Genomic DNA, 17813 nt, shown 5'->3' with positions numbered 1-17813 from the left:
ATTTCTGTTTGACTGGGCTCCTTGCCAGGGGCTAAGTTCAAAGTGCAGTTTCCAGTAATTTGCTGGGACTTCTCTGTGGGTTGGATAGGCCAGGACAGAAGCCTGCAAGCCGAAGTAATATTTCCTGATTTCTGTCATTTCTTAAGAAGAGAAGGAAGGTTTCTGGAAGGACCAGGGGTGGGCAGGCTCTTGCTGGCTCTGAGAGCAGATGGAGTCTTCGCTGCCTCCTGTCTTCCCCGCCCTTCCTCCTCTCCCTGTCCAGGGCCCTGGACAGCCTGGCACTGGGCTAGAATCGCACTGAGCAAATGAGAGGTGCCCGTGTGGTGCAGCCCGTGCACCCCTCCCCTGATTTACTGCGTGCGCGTGTTATTTGGAGCTATAAAGTTGTCGAGTAATGGCAATATGTTCTTGTTTTCTCATATCTGTAGGATGAAAGTGAACATTTTTATAATCCTTCCCTCCTCACCACATTTTGTTCCCCTGCACTAAACATGTGGGCCTGATTAGAGGAGAAAAAGAGCTGCAAAGGGAAGTTAGATTTTACACTCTCATTCCCTGGGCCACCCCTTCCTGGCACGTTGAGGGCGGGGCCGACTTCCTGTCATGCCATCTTTGCATTTCGGGTCTGGCAGAGGGCTCCACTCATAATAATTCTGAATGACTCTTTATTCAGTGAAGGAGACTGGGGAGCGGGGGACTCTCATTTCCAAGGAGCCTCTGGTAGAACAGTATCACTTCTGCGTCAGGTAGGGGCTGGCAGGAAGGAAGCTGTATTGATTTGGTTATAACTCCTTTTCTACAACAAAGAATTGTCTTCCAGTGATATTTGCTCCGGTCCCCGTATCTGCCACTCTCTACTTGGAAAGGAGCCAGTTGAGCACGGGAGGGCATTAGAACAGAGGAGAGAGAAGTAGGGGGCAGTAGTGGGGGCCTCGATATGAACTCTTTAAATTCCTTAGCCCAGGACCAAGTGGCCACCGCCCTTCAGTCGTCCTCCCGCTCCCTCCAATGCCCTTACACCCACAGAAACAAAGCTCCAGGAATACACAAAGGGGTGAGAGGGAAGAGGGGGCCTGGAAAGACTCTGTGGGAGTTACTTCCTTCTCTCCCCAGTGAAATTCCTTCCCCTTCTTCCTTAGCTCTCCTACAACACATTTCTTTTCATTCGCTGATTCACCTTAAAAAGACTAACCCTACACGAGGCTTTCCCTCTAGTCTGGAAACTTGAATTACAGCAATTTGACATCATAACATAATTCTACTGCAATAAAGCAATTTGGGACTGGCAGTGATGATGGAGATGTTGGTGGAAATGGGGAGCAGAAAATTGATTACAATGTTTTTTTTTCTGTATTCGTCTGAGAAATACTAGGAGAAAGACATGTTGGTATGAAATCTTTTAAAAATATTTTAATCAGAGGATTGGTGCTATGTAAAATCATCTCAGTGTGTATCTAAATTATACCAAAAGAACACGTTAAAAGTTTAAAAGAAGATGGGAGACAGTCTGGTTGTGTGGATTTGCATCACACAAAGAATGAGTTGGTGTAATTTTCCCCCTCTTTACTGAATTGACTATTTTTTTAACTTATGAGTGAATTGATTGTGTTTTACAATGTGTAATAAAAAAAGAGTCTCAAATATATTTCAGTAGTCTTTAGCAATAATGAAAAAAAAAACTAACTTTTGGCAAATTGTCTAGAAAACCAGGTACCTCGCTAACCCTGTCTGGGAGTCTCAGGAAACTGCAGAGCAAAGAAGGAGATGAACTTAAAAACTCTCCTTGCTAAATGACTTCTCACATCATGGTGTATGGGGAGTGGGTAATTTGGATTCTGAAATGATGTAAAGACAGCTCTCTCATCATCGATGGCTGTCTCAAGGCAGGGCCAGGATTTCCCAGCAGTTATCTGACTTTTACCCCTCTCTGTTCAAAAGAAGAGAGATGCCTGTAAAAGACACTAGCTTTAAAGCTGATTTAAGACGTGTGTCACTTCCTCTCAGTTCCTGTATGTGCTGGAGTCTGGGGGACGTGGTTAACTGCATGTCTCCTCTGTCTGTAGTGTTAGGCCTTTGGCAGTTATGGAGTTAACGCTGGCAGTTTCACCTACTCAGGAGGCAAGGATGCTTCGTGTGTGGAACAGTGTAGAACCTTTGTCAGGCCCGAAGCTCTGAAGTTTCATCCTGTGTGTGGGAACAGGCGCCTTCTGCAGTGAATAACGTGCCCACGACTTCAGGGTGAGTCTGTGGTTCTTCACAAGTCCCGATGGATGTAGCCGGTAGCTCTTGTCAAGTGATCGCATTTGATTCCCTGTGAAAAATGGACCTTCACACACAAAAAAGTCACCTGAGCATTTGATGGAAACAAGTGAGGGTCTATGAAAATGAAATGTCTTAGCCAGAACATAGTTTTAGACAATTTTTAATCCTATATTTTTCAACTTATTAACCCATTAAGAAGCTTAAAGAGTCACTTAGACTTTTCAAATGTACTTTCCTACATGTTGTGGAGGTGCTATCTGCTATAGTGATATTTGAGAATTTGTACGTTAAATGACTTCCTGGGGTCGTAGATTTGGTTTTTCATATTTGACATGCTTGTGATATCTTGGAATATTTATATTTTTAGGCTATTGTGCTCTTAGAATGAATAACTATTTTATTACTTGTTTTAGCACTCTCCTAGGCCCATTGCATTTAAATGAACGGCTTTGGAATGAGTGCTATAAATTACATATTTTTACAGTATCACTAAACTACGTTGCAGCTACATAAGTAAATGAGTATGCCTTGGTTAGAAAGATTAAGACATGAAGAGCACTAAGATAATTATTCATATTGCAGAAGCATTCTGTGCTTCAGGAGAGGGTTGTGTGTCAGGTATGGGTGGTGTTTCTTTAGTTCTTTAATTGAGATTGTGCTGCCAAGTTAAGTACAGACCACTCCCAGGCAGCTCTTCTTTTTCACCCCTGTCTGCCTCTTTTATTTCTTTGGGACTCCTTTCTTCTAATGTGATGATCCTAGAGCCAGCATAGCAACTGGGTGGGAAGGAGGAAGGAACTAAAATGCAACTGATGTCTTCTCTGTTTTATATACATTATCTCATTTAATTCTCACGACACCCTCTGAAGCAGAGTACTGACAACACCCAATTTTGTAAATGAGGTTCAGAAATATTAAGTAACTTGCTCTAAGTCACACAGCGGGAAGATAGAGGGAGTTACATACAGATTTGTGCAGCTCTGAGCACAGAGCTCCTGGACTCCTCCGGCGGCCTCTAACCAGGAGGGATTTGACCTTTTGTGGTTGGGCAAAGGGTATTTTGTGGCCTTGCTCCTGTCCCCCTAAAGTCTGACCACATCATCTCATTTCTAGTGAGTCTCCCTGAGACCTTGAAAACTACGGTTGAATTAAGGAACATATCTCTTGCATAAAGCAAAGAACATCTGATTTCTTTTTTTCCTGTATGTATGACACCTAGAGTTCCAGTGTCTTGCTTATAGTAAATGCACTTCCAGAAGAGCTACGCTTTTAATGAATGTCACCTTATTCTTCATTTTCAAAATAATCCCAGACATGTTAGCCCAAAAGCTATTTATCTAGGCTATAATTTTAAATTTATCACTATGCCATCCTTGTGAAAACTTTCAGCTCAATTTTTTCCCCCTCAAATATGCCTAATACCACCATTACCTACTAACTGTGGATGGAAATAGCAAGTCATTACGACGTCTGAATTAACATCCAAAACATACTGGTTTTCTTCCAGGATTCCTGTATCTATTATTGTTAAAACATATAACTTTTAAAACTCAAATGGTTTTCCCAAGCCAGTTCTCTAATCACAGACATAAATTTCACTCCATTAAGAAAAGGAAACCAGGCAGGATGACTAAAGTTAGGAATAAGATCTGATTTCAAGGGAGGGGAAAAAAAAAGATTAGGGTGGAATTCTTTCCATAGCTTGTGGAACACGGTTAACATAAAACCCTGCTTTCCTGTGCACATAACGCATGTAGCCCTTTAAGGCGAGAGGCCGGATTTAGGTGCGGATGCTGCCTTGCCCTCACTCTGACACGGCAGGGCAGTGGGCAGAGACGGGGTGTCAGGGTGTTGCTTCCTTTTCCCTGGAATGGCTGCAGGGGTCGTGGGACTGGTGAGAGCTGCAAGACAGGCTCTCCTCCTTTCTGCGTCTTAGGGTGGTTGGAAGTTATTCAGTTGCACTTTCTCCCATGAAATACCTGTTGCATATTTATAAGTCCTTTCAATAATGACGGTCCCTGCACACGTGTGATAACCAGGCAGGCCTGTGGGGAAGGAAAGGGGACGTGGTGGGAAAGTCTAGCTCCCTAGGCTATGGATGGTGGCTTCAGTGGTATGCTTTTGATAGCTGCTCCTGAAATGTCTCAGCCCCTCAAGTGCTTTTTAATGTTGATCAGGGTTTGTCTTCATAGGAATCTCTTTTCAACCCACGAGGCTTGCTTCCTTGCTGTTTTTTAAAGCTCAGTCATGTTCAACTATCTTTAAAAAATGCTCACTCTTACTCTCTGTATTCAGAATAGGAGACAAGACTATTTTCCACCCCTGCCTCACCGACAAACCCACCTGTTTCATTTGAGACTGGTCCCTGAGCACGTTCTTGATTTCCTAGAAGAGCTCTATAGGTGTATGTGTATATGAAGTGTACAGAAAGGAGTATAAAAGTACACAAGTTTTTTTTAAGTGCACAGAGTAACAGAAAGTAATTTTTGATGTTTACCTTGTAGCTGATGAACGTTTATATATGTTGAATTTGAAATAGGTCAGCATAATTAGCACAGAGAGAAAAATCTTTAAAAAGTTTCCCTAGGGAATCAAAAAGGAAGACAAGAGAAGTTTATTTTTAAAATATGTATTTCTCTTGTTAGAAATGAGATCCTATTGGAAGTAAACCTTTTAGGAAGCAAAGTAGCAATAGTATTAAAATTTTAAAAAATCGTATCTTTTAACCCAGCAATCCCACATCTGGGGAACTGTGTTGTGTAAGAAATGTCTCTAGGTATCACCAAGTGGCTCTCCATCACATCACCCTCTTGGAATTCTCCGCAGATGACTTAGTGGCATTATCTCCTGTTTTTCTTGTTCAAGTTCACTCATTCATTCATTCATGCATTCATTTATGGTCTTCTCCCACCAGAATGTGACTCTATGAAAGCAAGGACTGCGTCTGTCTTCCTCACCACTGAAACGCTAGTATCTGGAATTGTCTCTGGAACAGAGTAGGTCCTCATTAAATATTTGCTGAATAAAAGAAATAAAACACCCATAGATCAGGATGTATGTCCAAGGGTATTTACTGAAATATTATCGTGGTGGCAAAAAACTGGAATCAAGAGCATGCCGGGGGGTAGGGTGGGGAGTAAGGTATAGCTCAAGTGGTAGAGCGCATGCTTAGCACGCCCAAGGTCCTGGGTGCAGTCCTCAGTACCTCCTTCAAAAATAGGTAAATAAATAAACTGAATTACTTCCCTCTCACAAAAAGAATGAATGAAAAAAAAGCATGCCCAGTAGTGACGGGCTGGCCCAGCCGGGCTGGTTGGCCCCCTGTGCCTGGCTCAGCCTTATGGGGTAGGGCTTAATAGCATGGCTCTAGCGTCAGGCTGCCGGGGCTTTAATCCTTGTAGTCATCTGAAATGTCTGATGAACGGCCTTGGGAGTGGTGCTAAGCTTCTGTGTCTCCGTTTTCTCATCCATAAAATGAGGACAACAGTGATACCAATCTCATAAGGTTTTTGTGAGAATTAAGTAAAACTGGCAGCATAGTATGGGGACAGTTTCTGGCATATCATAAGTACTCAATAAATATGAGTTAGTCTTAAGAAATATTTAGAAGAATGAATTAAATGTCACTTAACAGAGGAATTCTCATAATGCATTGTTGAGTGGGCAAAATATGATGCAGAGAAATGTGTTTGATGGATGGATGCTACTTTTACAAATTTAACAATGCTAATAAAAATCCTGTCTATGTATATGTAATACATTTATAAGAGCATAAAATAATGGAAGATATATACTAGGTATATAAAGCCAGTGCAGGAAGAGCAGGACTAGGGGGTGAAAAAGAAAAGAAGGGAAAGTTGAAAGACAACAAAATATTTGTTATTAACACATTGCCGATATCATCATTAAATTACAAAATATGTGCGTTTATGTACTTGCACATGATGAGGTGCTTAAAAAGTGAATCTCTATTAAATATTAATGATAGTTGTCTTGGGGGATTGGGACTCTAGGTGATTTCTTCCTTAACTTTGATGTATTTTAATTTTTTACAATAAGCATGTATTATTTATATAATGAGGAAAAGCAAGAGAATATGTTTACTATAAGGATAAAACTTCTCTGTTTCCATCACTCTATTAAAGGAAGAGAGGCGACATTTGGGTGGGTGTGTCTCTCTTTCAGAGGTTTCAGAGCCTGAGGAGCTGTCAGTACCCAGTTTGGATCAAGCGTGTGGCCGTGCGGTCTGAGTACAAGATGGATTTAGCTTTTGGCAAATCCCATGCCTGCTACCCCCATCCTCTCCTGTTTTGGAAAGGTGAACTCAATTCTGAGAGATTATGTGAACCGAAGGTGTTGTAAACACAGATAAATGGGCCACAAAATTCTTGAAAATGGGAGAGAAGGGAATCACAAACGCCCATTTCTACTAATAATTCAGCCCTGGGAGGCTCTGTGGACCCCGAATCTAGAAATTTTCTTAAAATGCTACTTCATTCATGCCAAAGCTTTGTTCAGAACCCTTGTTACCTTTGTATCCCTCTGAGATTACGCTGAAATTCTTTAGGCTGGTCTCACCCACCCAGAGTCTCTCCTTCCCTTTCTCCCTCCTTTTAACTTTTCTGAATCTTACTCATCCGTTGAGCCTTCTTTGAAATGATTTTGAACTATCCTTGTCACCAGGAACTTCTCCGCCCCTGTTCTTCCACTGCACGTGTCCTGCACTGCCCCAGCCACTTAGCACTCCCTTGTGCTCCCGTAACCGGTCATCCAGCCTCACTTGCAAATTGTCCTCTTTCTCCAACTGGGAAGCTCCCTGAGGATGGAGCTTGTGCTTTTTCCTTGCATTTCCGCAGTTCCTACCATGTCAACTTGGGTATGGCTGGCATGCAGTAAATATTTGCTGATTGATAGGTATGTTATTTTCTGAAAACTAAAAGTATGCGGTCATCCCATCATTAGTGTATGTGTTGGAGCCCTTGTGTAGAAAACAGTGTATTTGCATCTAAGCTTATCTATCTAGATAAGAATGCCTGCCTAAATGTAGGAAAAAAAAAACATTAAGAGCCTTTCAAATCCTCAGAAATGTGTATGCACTCAGTGGTATGAGTCTACATTTGCTGTAAACAGGATGAATGAAAAATGAAACTGAATGAGAGACGGTTCACTTTTGAGAACTGGAAACAGTGAAATATTACAAAGGATAATAGTGGCTCACACTTAAATGGCTTTTATTTTGAGCTAGTTTGTCTGAATACTTTATGTGTCTTTACTTACTGAGTGCTTAAAACAATTCTATGAGGTAGACATGTTACTTTTAGCCCCATTTGACAAGATGAAACACAGTTAATCAAGCTTCTACTTGTAAGGAGTTTCTTCAAGCTGTTTAATTGAACTATGAATAATTTTATGATTTCTGACTTGTAAATTTACCTATGTGGCTACATCTGTACAAACGACAGAATCCACACACTCAAGTACTCTGTAGATGATATGGCTGTGATTCTGCTTAAGGTGAGATTTAAAATAAAGTTAGTTTAAAGAAAAATTACTGAACATACTCCAAGGAAAGTTTCTAAGGCAGACATTTTCTGAAGAAGCTATTTACTTTTAATCTGAGAATTCAGTCACTGTGGGACAGTCAGTATATGCTTCCTCAAAGAGATTCAATCTCCCCTATTAATAGTTACATCTGGTTTAAAACCCAAGACAGCTTTATTATTGGCTTCATTCAAATCATCTTGGCTGTGTATGATTATGATTTTATACCCCCAGAGACCGAATATTTGCTGTCAGTGAAGGGTGCTCAGAAGAATTTTCTAATAGTCTCTAAAGGGAGTTTCAAGACAAGAGTTCCACAAATGTTGGCAACATCTTGTAACCCAAGTTCTGGGAATATCAAGCCACTATGCAAGGTTACACAGCTATTCAGGGACAGACAAGACAGGGTGCCAGAACTTTGGCCTCCAGTCAGCTGGTGTCCCGCTGAACTGCACCATCACTAGGGGGCTCTATGGGGGACGGTGGGCCGGCCCTGGAGCGGTGCTGGGAGAGGCAGCCCCCAGGAGTAGAGAGAAGCACGAGGCATTGACCTGAAGCCTCTGCTGCTTTGGGAGCAGCAGATAGAGTGCCAAAATGGTGAAAACTGAAAGACTGGTTAATCTCTGTAGTCTGTTTAGCTGGTGTGTTGGGGGAAGAAGATTGTTGGATGTATGTTACGCCCCTCAGTAAGAAGAAGGAATTACAGTTCTCATGAGTCAGTCTCAACGGTTTAACAGCCCAGAAACTCTAAGCCAAGGCTTCATCTGATTTTGTGACCCCTAAAGGTAATAGCTAACATTTAAGTGTTAACTGTATGTCAGTAATTGTTCTCAGGGCTTGTCTTTGACATCATTTGATACTCATAACAAGCCATTTGTATCACTCCTATGTTACAGAGGGGGAAGGCGAGTTACAGAGAGGTTATACAACTTGCTGTAATTTGCCCAAAATTACATCTCTGATAAGTAGCTGAACTGGGATTCAAATCCAGGCAGTTCAGCTTCAAAGCCTCATCAATTTAAATAAATCGATTATGGAAAATTTCAGACGGGCACACAAATAGAGAGAATAGTGCAGTGAACTTCATTTACCATCTCTCAGCTGCAACAACCATGAACTCATGGCCAATTTTGTTCTATCTGTGTCTACCTCCTTAGTGGTCTCCCATCCCCCTTCCTGGATTATTTTCAAAAACACGCAGACATCTGATCATATTATTCACAAACATTTCAGTAAGTACTGCTGAAAATACAGTGGCTCTAAAAAAACACATTCTTTTTCATAAGATGCCCATAGTACCTATTGTCCCTATTTTTGTGACATCAGCAGCTTTGAAAAGCATTGTCTGGATCTGTGATAACCTATCATTTCTTCATTTATTTGTTATAATACTTTCCCTGTACCAACAATTTGATTATCCTGATGTAAACTTCGCACAGGGAAGGCCAGATAGATGCTAGAGTCACAAACACCCCTCTCTCTCTGTTTTTCACTAGTTTCAATGAGTTGGTTTCCAACATCAGCCAAAGTTGATCACTTAATTTGTTTAAAGTATCGTAATGAACTTAATGGATGTTTAAGTGTATTTGATACTTAGTTGATGCAATTTTCTAATCAATGCTCAAATGGTCCCATTTGGGTCAATGGGAGCCTCTTCAAGTTAGGCTTAGGAGTCCTTCAGTCACCTTCAGCAACTCCCTTATTTTCTGGTATACAAGATGTTCTAGGCTTATCTTGAATATTTCTCGCCCTCAGCCTGGAATTTGGCATTTGTCCGAGTAGCTGGCATTCCTTTATGGGAAACAGAATTTAGAGACCACAGCCTGGGTATAAGAGCTGCTTATTGCTACTAGATTGGTCACTGTTTTCCCTTCTTTCCTTCCATTGTTCCTTCCTTCCTTCCTCTTTCCCCCTCCCACCTTTCCTCCTCTTTTTTCTTTTTAAAGAGAAGCTAAATGATGAATTCTTACTGATAATTAATGATCTGTTTTCTTTATAAGTTTGTATATGACTAATTAATATTTCAGAATAACAATATAAACTATTATTATTAAAATATGATTATCAAAACCAGTTTGAATTTATTTTACAGTTCTTTTCATCTTTAGAGTATATCCCACTAGGAATGTACAGTCAAATTATTGTCTTTTAAGGTCACTTGAAATGAATTCTTCTCTAGACAGTCTAAAAACTTGCCTGGTGGTTAAATTTATTTGTTTCATTTTACTTTAAAGTTGTATAATTATGTTAAATTTCATTTAACTTTGTTTTAAAGTCATGTAAAATAAGATGTATTCAGAGAAGCCTGGCTTCCATTTTTGTGTGCTCCCTCCTCCATAAGTAGTTTTTTTAAAGAACTTCATTGTTTATCATAACAATTTTTTAATAGGAGCAAGTATGTACAGATACTGGTATCTTCCCCATCTCCACTTTGTTTGATAAATGTTATCTTGATATACACATTTTCCTCTACCTTGTTTTTTCACATTTTTATACCATTTGTCTCAACAGTCATTAGCAGCATATGCAGACATTTCTTACCCCATTGAGAACAGCAGAGTTTATTCAACCAGTCCCCAAGTGACAGACATTTGAGTTGTTTCCAGTCTCACTTTTAAAGGTCTGTCCATATGTGGGTCAAAGTTGAAAGACATTTTAATGAGGGGGGGAATCCCATTCCAGCAAAGGGGCAAAATTAGATAAAATGTGTGCTACAATTTGGGTCACTCTCCTGGTCATCCTGTGTGTATAAGGTAAGAGAATCTCCCGTGTTAATAGTAGGAGAATCAGGACCACGTGGTCGTTTCTTAACCGTCCATGTGGTTCCTAGTCCTGGAGATCCACATTGGTGTAGTTCCCCCCCTTAACTGTACATATATTTACATATTTACACATGTCAACGGTAATGTGCTGGGAGCAGCTGCTATCTGCCAGGAGTTCAGATGCTCATGTGACACAGACATTACTAATGTACTGCTTTTGGCCTCCTCTAGTTTTCTGTCTTGTTATCTTTTAAAGAACGAATCTACCCTTGTGTATACAAATATCACTTCTTTGCAAGTGACCATTTCAGCTTAGATACTTCTCCATGGACCTCCAACCTAAGGCATCTGAAATTAAATGTATCATCTTGGATGTCTTGCATATGGTGTGAAAATGTCTGCTCTGCTATCTCTTCCTATTTTCAATGATGCAGTATTTTCCTGGATTTAAAGCCACTCGTTGTATATCTCTATTTATTTAACCTTTATAATACCTAATTTGACGAAGTCTCATAGGTTACATATTGATTTACCTGGGGTCACATGGAAATCTGGGCATGACACTCACGTCCAAAAGAGACTCCTTAGGAAGAGTCTGTCACAGCAGCTGTTTGTCCCTGGCCCTTTCCAATGGATTGATAGGTTAGATGAAGATGCAAAAACATACTGGTCAAATGTGACTATTAGAAGAAACACGGAATGTGTGGAAGAAAGCACTTGGAAAAATGATTTTTTTAAAGCTTTTTAGCTGGGATATCCAGTCATCTGTTGATGGCCATTTAGGTTGCTTCCATGACTGGGCTATTTTAAATAGTGCTGCTATGAACATTGGGGTGCATGTATCTTTTCAAATTGGAGTTTTCTCTGGATCTATGCCCAGCAGTAGGATTGCTGGATCGTATGGTGAGTTTATTTTTAGAAGTTGAGGTATTTATAGACAGTGGAATACTACTCAATCATAAAAAGAATGAATTAATGCCATTTGCAGCAACATGGATGAACCTGGGTAATATCGTACTAAGTGAAATAAGTCAGACAGCGGAAGACAAATATCATATGATATCACTTATATGTGGAATCTAAAAAATGATACTAAGGAACTTACTTACAAAACAGAAACAGACTCACAGACATAGAAAACAAACTTATGGCTACGGAAGGAGAAAGGGAGGGGAGGGACACATTAGGAGTTGAGATTAGCAGATACACACTACTATATATAAAACAGATAAACAACAGTGTCCTACTGTATAGCACAGGGAACTGTATTCAATATTTGGTAATAATCTATAATGAAAATGTGAAAAAAAATATGTATGTGACCGAATCACTATGCTGCACAGTGGAAACTAACACAATATTGTAAATCAGCTGTATTTCAGTTAAAAAAAAAATCTGGGATGAGCTCCAGTTAAACAAAAGAAACTGATTAAATGCCCTGGGGGAGGGCTTAGGAGAGAGAGTGACCTGTGTCAGAGGGGTTAAAAGCATGTCCCAGCAGAAGCACTAATGTGTTGGGTGTGATTGCCTTTGACAATGAGAAATCGCGGTGACCCTGCAGCCTTGACAGGCTCTCCTGTAGAAGGCTGAGAACTGTCGATATTGGGAGGTGCTGGGAAGCAGAACCAGGTCCAGTAGATGACAGAGGTGTGTCATCCAGGGTTCTGTGGGGCAGTAGTGCCCTCTGAGTGTGGGCTGAGGTATTTATTATAGGAATTAAACCTTACACAATTGTGGGAGGATCAGGGGAAGGGTAGGTCCAGAAAGAAGAGTTGGACGATGAAGGAGTCATTCCCTTAAGAAATGAGGGAAGCACTGGCCTAGGTGAGCAAGTCAGAGCTTGCAGGGAGATCTGAGGAGACAACGATGCGGCTGCTGACATGGGACTGTGTGGGGGAGCTGGTGGAGTGTCTTTGGGAAGCTGTGCCTCTGGCCTGCCACCAAGGAAGTGGTGGTGCAACGCTGTGGGTCAGCGGGGCTCACGATCGAGAAGAAGAGCCGAACGTGGAGTAGAGGGACGTGAGGACAGCTGGGACGGCGAGGCTCCTCGGCCTCCTTCTGTCTGTCACCGCACCCGACTGTGGACTTCCCTTGTGCCTCTCACATCGCGTCCGAGGTGCTCTTTTGGCGACTCCGCCCCAGAGCGCTAGAGGGAAGGGAAGTCCGGCCGCATACTTACCAGTCTAACCACCTTGACTGTAGCATTCTCAGCACAAAAAGAGGTAGGCGTTTGCTCAGTAAAGAAAGAAAGGGATGATTTAAAATCTGTCCAAGTGTAGGATGCCTGCAGAGGCAGTGAGGAAGTGCCCTCGTGGCAGGGACCTTGAAGGTGGAGCCAAGCGCAGGGCATTTAGTTTGTCTGGTGGTTAAAAAGCACGGCCACGGGCTGCCACCACCAAATCTACCCACTTGCCTGCATCCGGACTTGGGCTCCCTACTTGCTGTTCCTCTGTCCCTTTCCATTTTCTGTGAACTGGTAGTTTGATTCAGAGATTGACTGCAGTCAGCTTAGATGATGATGATTTTAACAAGAATAATTCAGAAGATGTGCTTAGTAAGTATTGTCTCTCTGTTGTGATGTTAGTGGTCACTGATGTTCATTTCTTCCTTCGGGGAAAGCCAGACTTCTTACTCGCTTGGCTGCTGCCTCTTCCATCCACAGTAACTGAAACTTCATAATCTTCGGTGGAATAGGCGTGGCCTTCAGAAAAAAGGATCAGGCACCCGCGTTCTTACGTCCGCGTTCGCCTGCATCCCCACATACGCTTCCTTGTCAAAATGAATTATTTCAGTGCTATTTCAAGAGAAGGCCTAGGCGACCTTCTTAATCAGGACTGTTGGCTGGCAGTGTGAAGGGGTAGGGGAGCGAGGAAGAGCAGGCTCTGCCGTGAGCATGTGTCGTGCAAACATTTACCCCTGCCACCCCTGCCAGAGAAGAAGCATATGACCCTGTGTACTTTATTTTCATACTGTGTTTTTGCAGTGAGGGATAAAACCAAATCCTTCCATTTACCCTTCCCCGCGAGGCGGGGGTGGGGTGCGTTGGGGGTGGGGGTTGAGGGTGGCGGAGGGCAGCAGAAAGGGGATTGGGGAGCAGCCCGGTTGTGAATCAAGGGATGGGCGTTTGCTTTCGTTGGCTCTGGTGCCAGCCCAATCTGGGGACCTGGGTGAAGCGTCTTTAATGCTTTCCCTTTATAGAAGTCCATAAATACAATCTGGGGGAGATCATACAGGACTCAACTAGTCTGGAAGCTAAATCACCTGTGATGTCTTGACGGAGATTTTCTTCCGCAGAGATGGAACAGACTCCTTTGCTGAGGTGGAAGAGCCAGGGTATTACAGTGTCTTAAACTGTTTACACTTCGGAAAGTTTTTTTTTTTTTGAATTGCTTTCACAAGTTGAAAGGTCCTATATTATTTCTATGGTTTTGGAATTCTCGGAAGGAAGGCTGGATTTTTCTGCTTTATGGTTTATCTGAAACAAAACTTCCTGAAGCAGTCAGGAAAGAAGACAGCAAGAAAATTGAGACTGGCCCTCTGCCTACTGGTGGGAGAGTTGCTTAACTACTCTGACCCTCAATTTCTTAATCTGTGAAAATATGAATAATAATACCTAACTCAAGGGTTTCATGGCGGTTGAGTGATGTAGGTCTGAAAGCACTGTGGGCTGGATTCCTGGTACCAGGTGCTGAACAACGATTGACTTCTTTGCCTGGTCTTGCCTTCATCTTCTCTGTAAGGCGTTGTGTGTAATAGGCGCTCAAGACGCACTCGTAATTGATTTCATTTTAGGGAAGCTTTTCCTTGATGATGTAGAGCGAGATCCCTTTGTTGGTGACAAACTTGCGCCAATTCCCATTGGAGGATGGGTTGCCTTGGGGAAGTCAGCTTGTGAATCAGTGCCTGTTAACATTTCGTATGTAATAGCTACCATGAGAGGAAAAATGCTCATTTATTTTTCTGAGAAGGGCTGTGGTGGTTATATTGTCATTGTTGGCAAGTTTTATGGACTTAAAAATTATAGTCGTCCTTGCGAGGACTCCCTCTGCCTCCTCAGCGGTTGAGTGGCCCAGCAGTGGATCACTAATTCCAACCATCTTGTGTGAACTTGGGTTAGTTAGCTTAGAGGATGGCTCCTTCTCCTGTAGCCTTTGTTTGAGGGTTACTTTTATGAGCTCGTGGTACGTTAGGCATTGACTTCACCCCTCAGGGCTAGCATCCTTTTAGTATTTATTTATGTGTTTTTTACATTTTTGAGTGAGTTTTAAGAGTCCTTTATATGTTCTGTATACTCTCCCTTTATCAGATGTGTGATTGGCAAACTTTTTCTCCAATCACTTATTTTTAAATGGTTGGAGCCAATGAAATCTTTTTGAAATAAATCTGTTTTGAGCAGTATATAGCAACTCCTCTTAGATGAGTCATAGTTGGTTTAAAATCTGATCTAAGGTTACTTTTACTTGCCTATGGATTCTTTGCTCAAACTTTATATAGCTAAGAAGCTTAAAAAAATTTTTTTAAAGCCTCTGTGAAGATAAAACATACAAGATAATATGTGCCTACAATTGCTTTACCAAGGTTTCAGAAGAAATAACAACAAAACAAAACAACTAAGAAGTTTCTTTGTCAAAGGTCTGGAAAATACAACTTTTGGATCGATTTTTGGGAGACCTGTTTTGCATTAAAATACCAAATAAAACAAAATGATGGATTCTTTTGGCACCATTTAGGTTGGGCTTATGTGATGAGAACTGTACATAAAAGACAGCCAGTTATTGTCAGAGTTGACAGATTTTTGGGTACCGTCTACTTGTTCAGTAAAGTCCCAGGGGTGAGGAGCTTTTCCAAAATTCTTGCACCAGGAACGATGCAAACTTCGGCTGTAAAAGACTGACATTATCTTCCCAGTTCTATAGCTACCTCTGAATTGTGGTCTTGCCTGGCACACCAAATTAGTTCCTGTGATTTTCTGGACAACTTTTATCCTTCTTGACATGGCTTCATTTTATTTTTTTCCGAGTTTGAAAGTTGCCCGAAAGCATTGGTCAGATTTTAACAGGATCCCCGGGCAGAGGTAGCTCAGACAGGGAAATGACTCAGAGCACATCCTAGGAGCAGCACGGTGATTAGCTTAATTGGAGTATAGGTGATGTCTAGGGGTTTTCTGAGAAAGAACGCTGGAAAGGGATTTGGGGGGGGCATATTTGGAAAGCTTTGCATGCCAGAACAAGGAACTGGTACTTAATTTACTTAATTTTTGGCAGTATGGATTCATTTTAATCTGATGAAACACATGCTGGAGAACTCCTCAGGAGGCCAGTGATCAAGAGGAGATGTGACTAGGGTTGAATGGGGTGGAAGTGAAGACAGGAAGCACACCAAGACCAATTGCCTTCATTCTGCCACATTACGTTGAATGCGCTTGTAATGTAGTGTGGCGTCCATCACTAAATGGAACTGTATGCCTGTTCATAGAAATAACCTCAGGCTGATGTCAAGTCCAAGGTTAAATGAAGGATAAATGTGTTCAGCAAATATTCATGCGTGTTAGGTGGCTGTGGGGAGAGGTTGGACCACAAATTTACATCCCTGGGTGGAGGTTGAACTGAAAGGTGATTCTTGAAGTCAGTGCAAACCTAATGACACTTTCTTTCGGCATGTCACAATTTCTAACATTTATTCCCTTTTTGGCCTCATTTTATCTTTAGGGCAGTTTGGTCAGGTAGCCTCTAGGGTCTTCACTGGGTAGAAGTGAGTCATAAAGAGGGTAGATACCTTGGTCAAAGTACAAAGGTGGCAGAAACCAAACCCTGAATCCTTGTTTCTAGGGCCCAGGTCCATTTCCTACCATTTTTGAATCCTACGTCAGCAGAACTCAATGACCCATTCATTTGCAGTTTAATGAATCTGTTTGTGAATGTGGGCTGTTCACCATTTCCATCAAAGTAATGTTAACCCCACCACCACCACCCGCCGAATGCTTTGTTTCCTACCTGAACTTCTAAGGGCAGTGTGAGAATTGCATTGTGATTCACCGCCCAGTGCCCCTGGCACAGGTGCAGGAGAGGATGCAGCCCTGTTTGGATGAAACATACTCGAATGAACCCTGATAGCATTTCCAACGACAGGTCAGAACCGTTAAGCACTGAATAAATGCTAATTGATGAGCAGTGTTCCTGGGAATCAGAAAGATGCCTGAGAATGTGCCTTAACTAGAACTGTGAATGGTTCCCGAGTGGCTCTGGATTCACTGTGCTTTTCTAAGTGCCTCATTTATGGCCAGGCTTCGGGGGAGACCTTAGCTCCTTGAGTTTATTGTTGGTAATATTTGATATATTATTTGAAGTAAATTGAAAGCATTCCTTGAAATGCTGCTTTCTACTCTCTTCTATCTTTTTACACAAAATTTAATTCTCAATTTACAGATTAATTCCTGACTTTCAACTGAGCTCACAGAAACAAGATTCCATGGTTAGCAGTGAGCTGCCTCTAGGAGACACCTGGTAAGGACTTGATTTTGATGATGAGATCCTAGACTTCTATCCTGAGCCGAGGCCAGAGTCTGATGCCATCGTGGAGGGTCTTGGGAGGGAGGGAGTGTATTTTTAATGTGGGAGGTGTGTTAGCATTTGTGGCCAGAGGGAGGAGGACTGTGGCAGTTTTAAGACATGGCTGCACATTCATCGAGAGGAGGGTCTTGTCCCCTCTCTTTGAATCTGGATGGACTTAAAACTGTCTTGAAAAATAGAGTGTGAGAGAAGTGATGCTTTGTGACTTCCAAGGCTAGGTGATGCCAGACCAGGCGGTTTTGGCTTTGTTCACTACAACACTTACTCTGGAACCCTGAACTGCCAGGCTGGAGGTGACCCCTCTGTAGCTCTCATCCTGGAGAGGCTTCTCATCAGTGTTCTGGTTAACAGTTTGTGCTGAGTTCAGCCTTCCAGCCATCCTTGCCAAGATGGAAGACATGGAAGTGAAGCAGTTGTGGACTCTTCAAACCAGTCCTGCTGCTAGTTGGATACCAGTGGATTACCTACCTAGATACACATGCAACAGAAGAATCACCCAGCTGAGCCCTGCCCAAATTACGGACCCACAGCATTGTGAGAAATAATGAAATGGTTGTTCTGAGGTCCTTCCACTGGGCTGTATTTCATTCTGGAAATATGGATTGAGTAACTTCTACAGGCGCAGTTCTGTTTTGGTTTAGCGGTAGGATCCAAAGATGCAGACAGTCTTTGTTCTCCA

At 42.0% G+C, this 17813-nt stretch overlaps 1 long non-coding RNA gene across 4 annotated transcripts in view; it reads left to right on the top strand.

Annotated features, from left to right (window-relative positions):
• Positions 1–17813, top strand: part of LOC116285827 (uncharacterized) — a 193263-nt gene that overhangs the window by 35622 nt on the left and 139828 nt on the right. For 3 of the 4 annotated variants that reach the window (XR_012059111.1, XR_012059113.1, XR_012059112.1), the window contains exon 2: positions 16991–17068. This is a non-coding gene — a long non-coding RNA (uncharacterized lncRNA). Of the gene's footprint in view, positions 1–12991; positions 13120–16990; positions 17069–17813 lie in introns of those variants that run through there. The other variant, XR_012059114.1, reaches the window with a different exon arrangement.

This window comes from Vicugna pacos, chromosome 2 (genome assembly GCF_048564905.1).
Source record: "Vicugna pacos chromosome 2, VicPac4, whole genome shotgun sequence".
Taxonomy (NCBI): Eukaryota; Metazoa; Chordata; class Mammalia; order Artiodactyla; family Camelidae; genus Vicugna; species Vicugna pacos.
The sequence above is the reverse complement of the archived record's forward strand: the minus strand, read 5'-3'. Positions and strand labels throughout refer to the sequence as shown.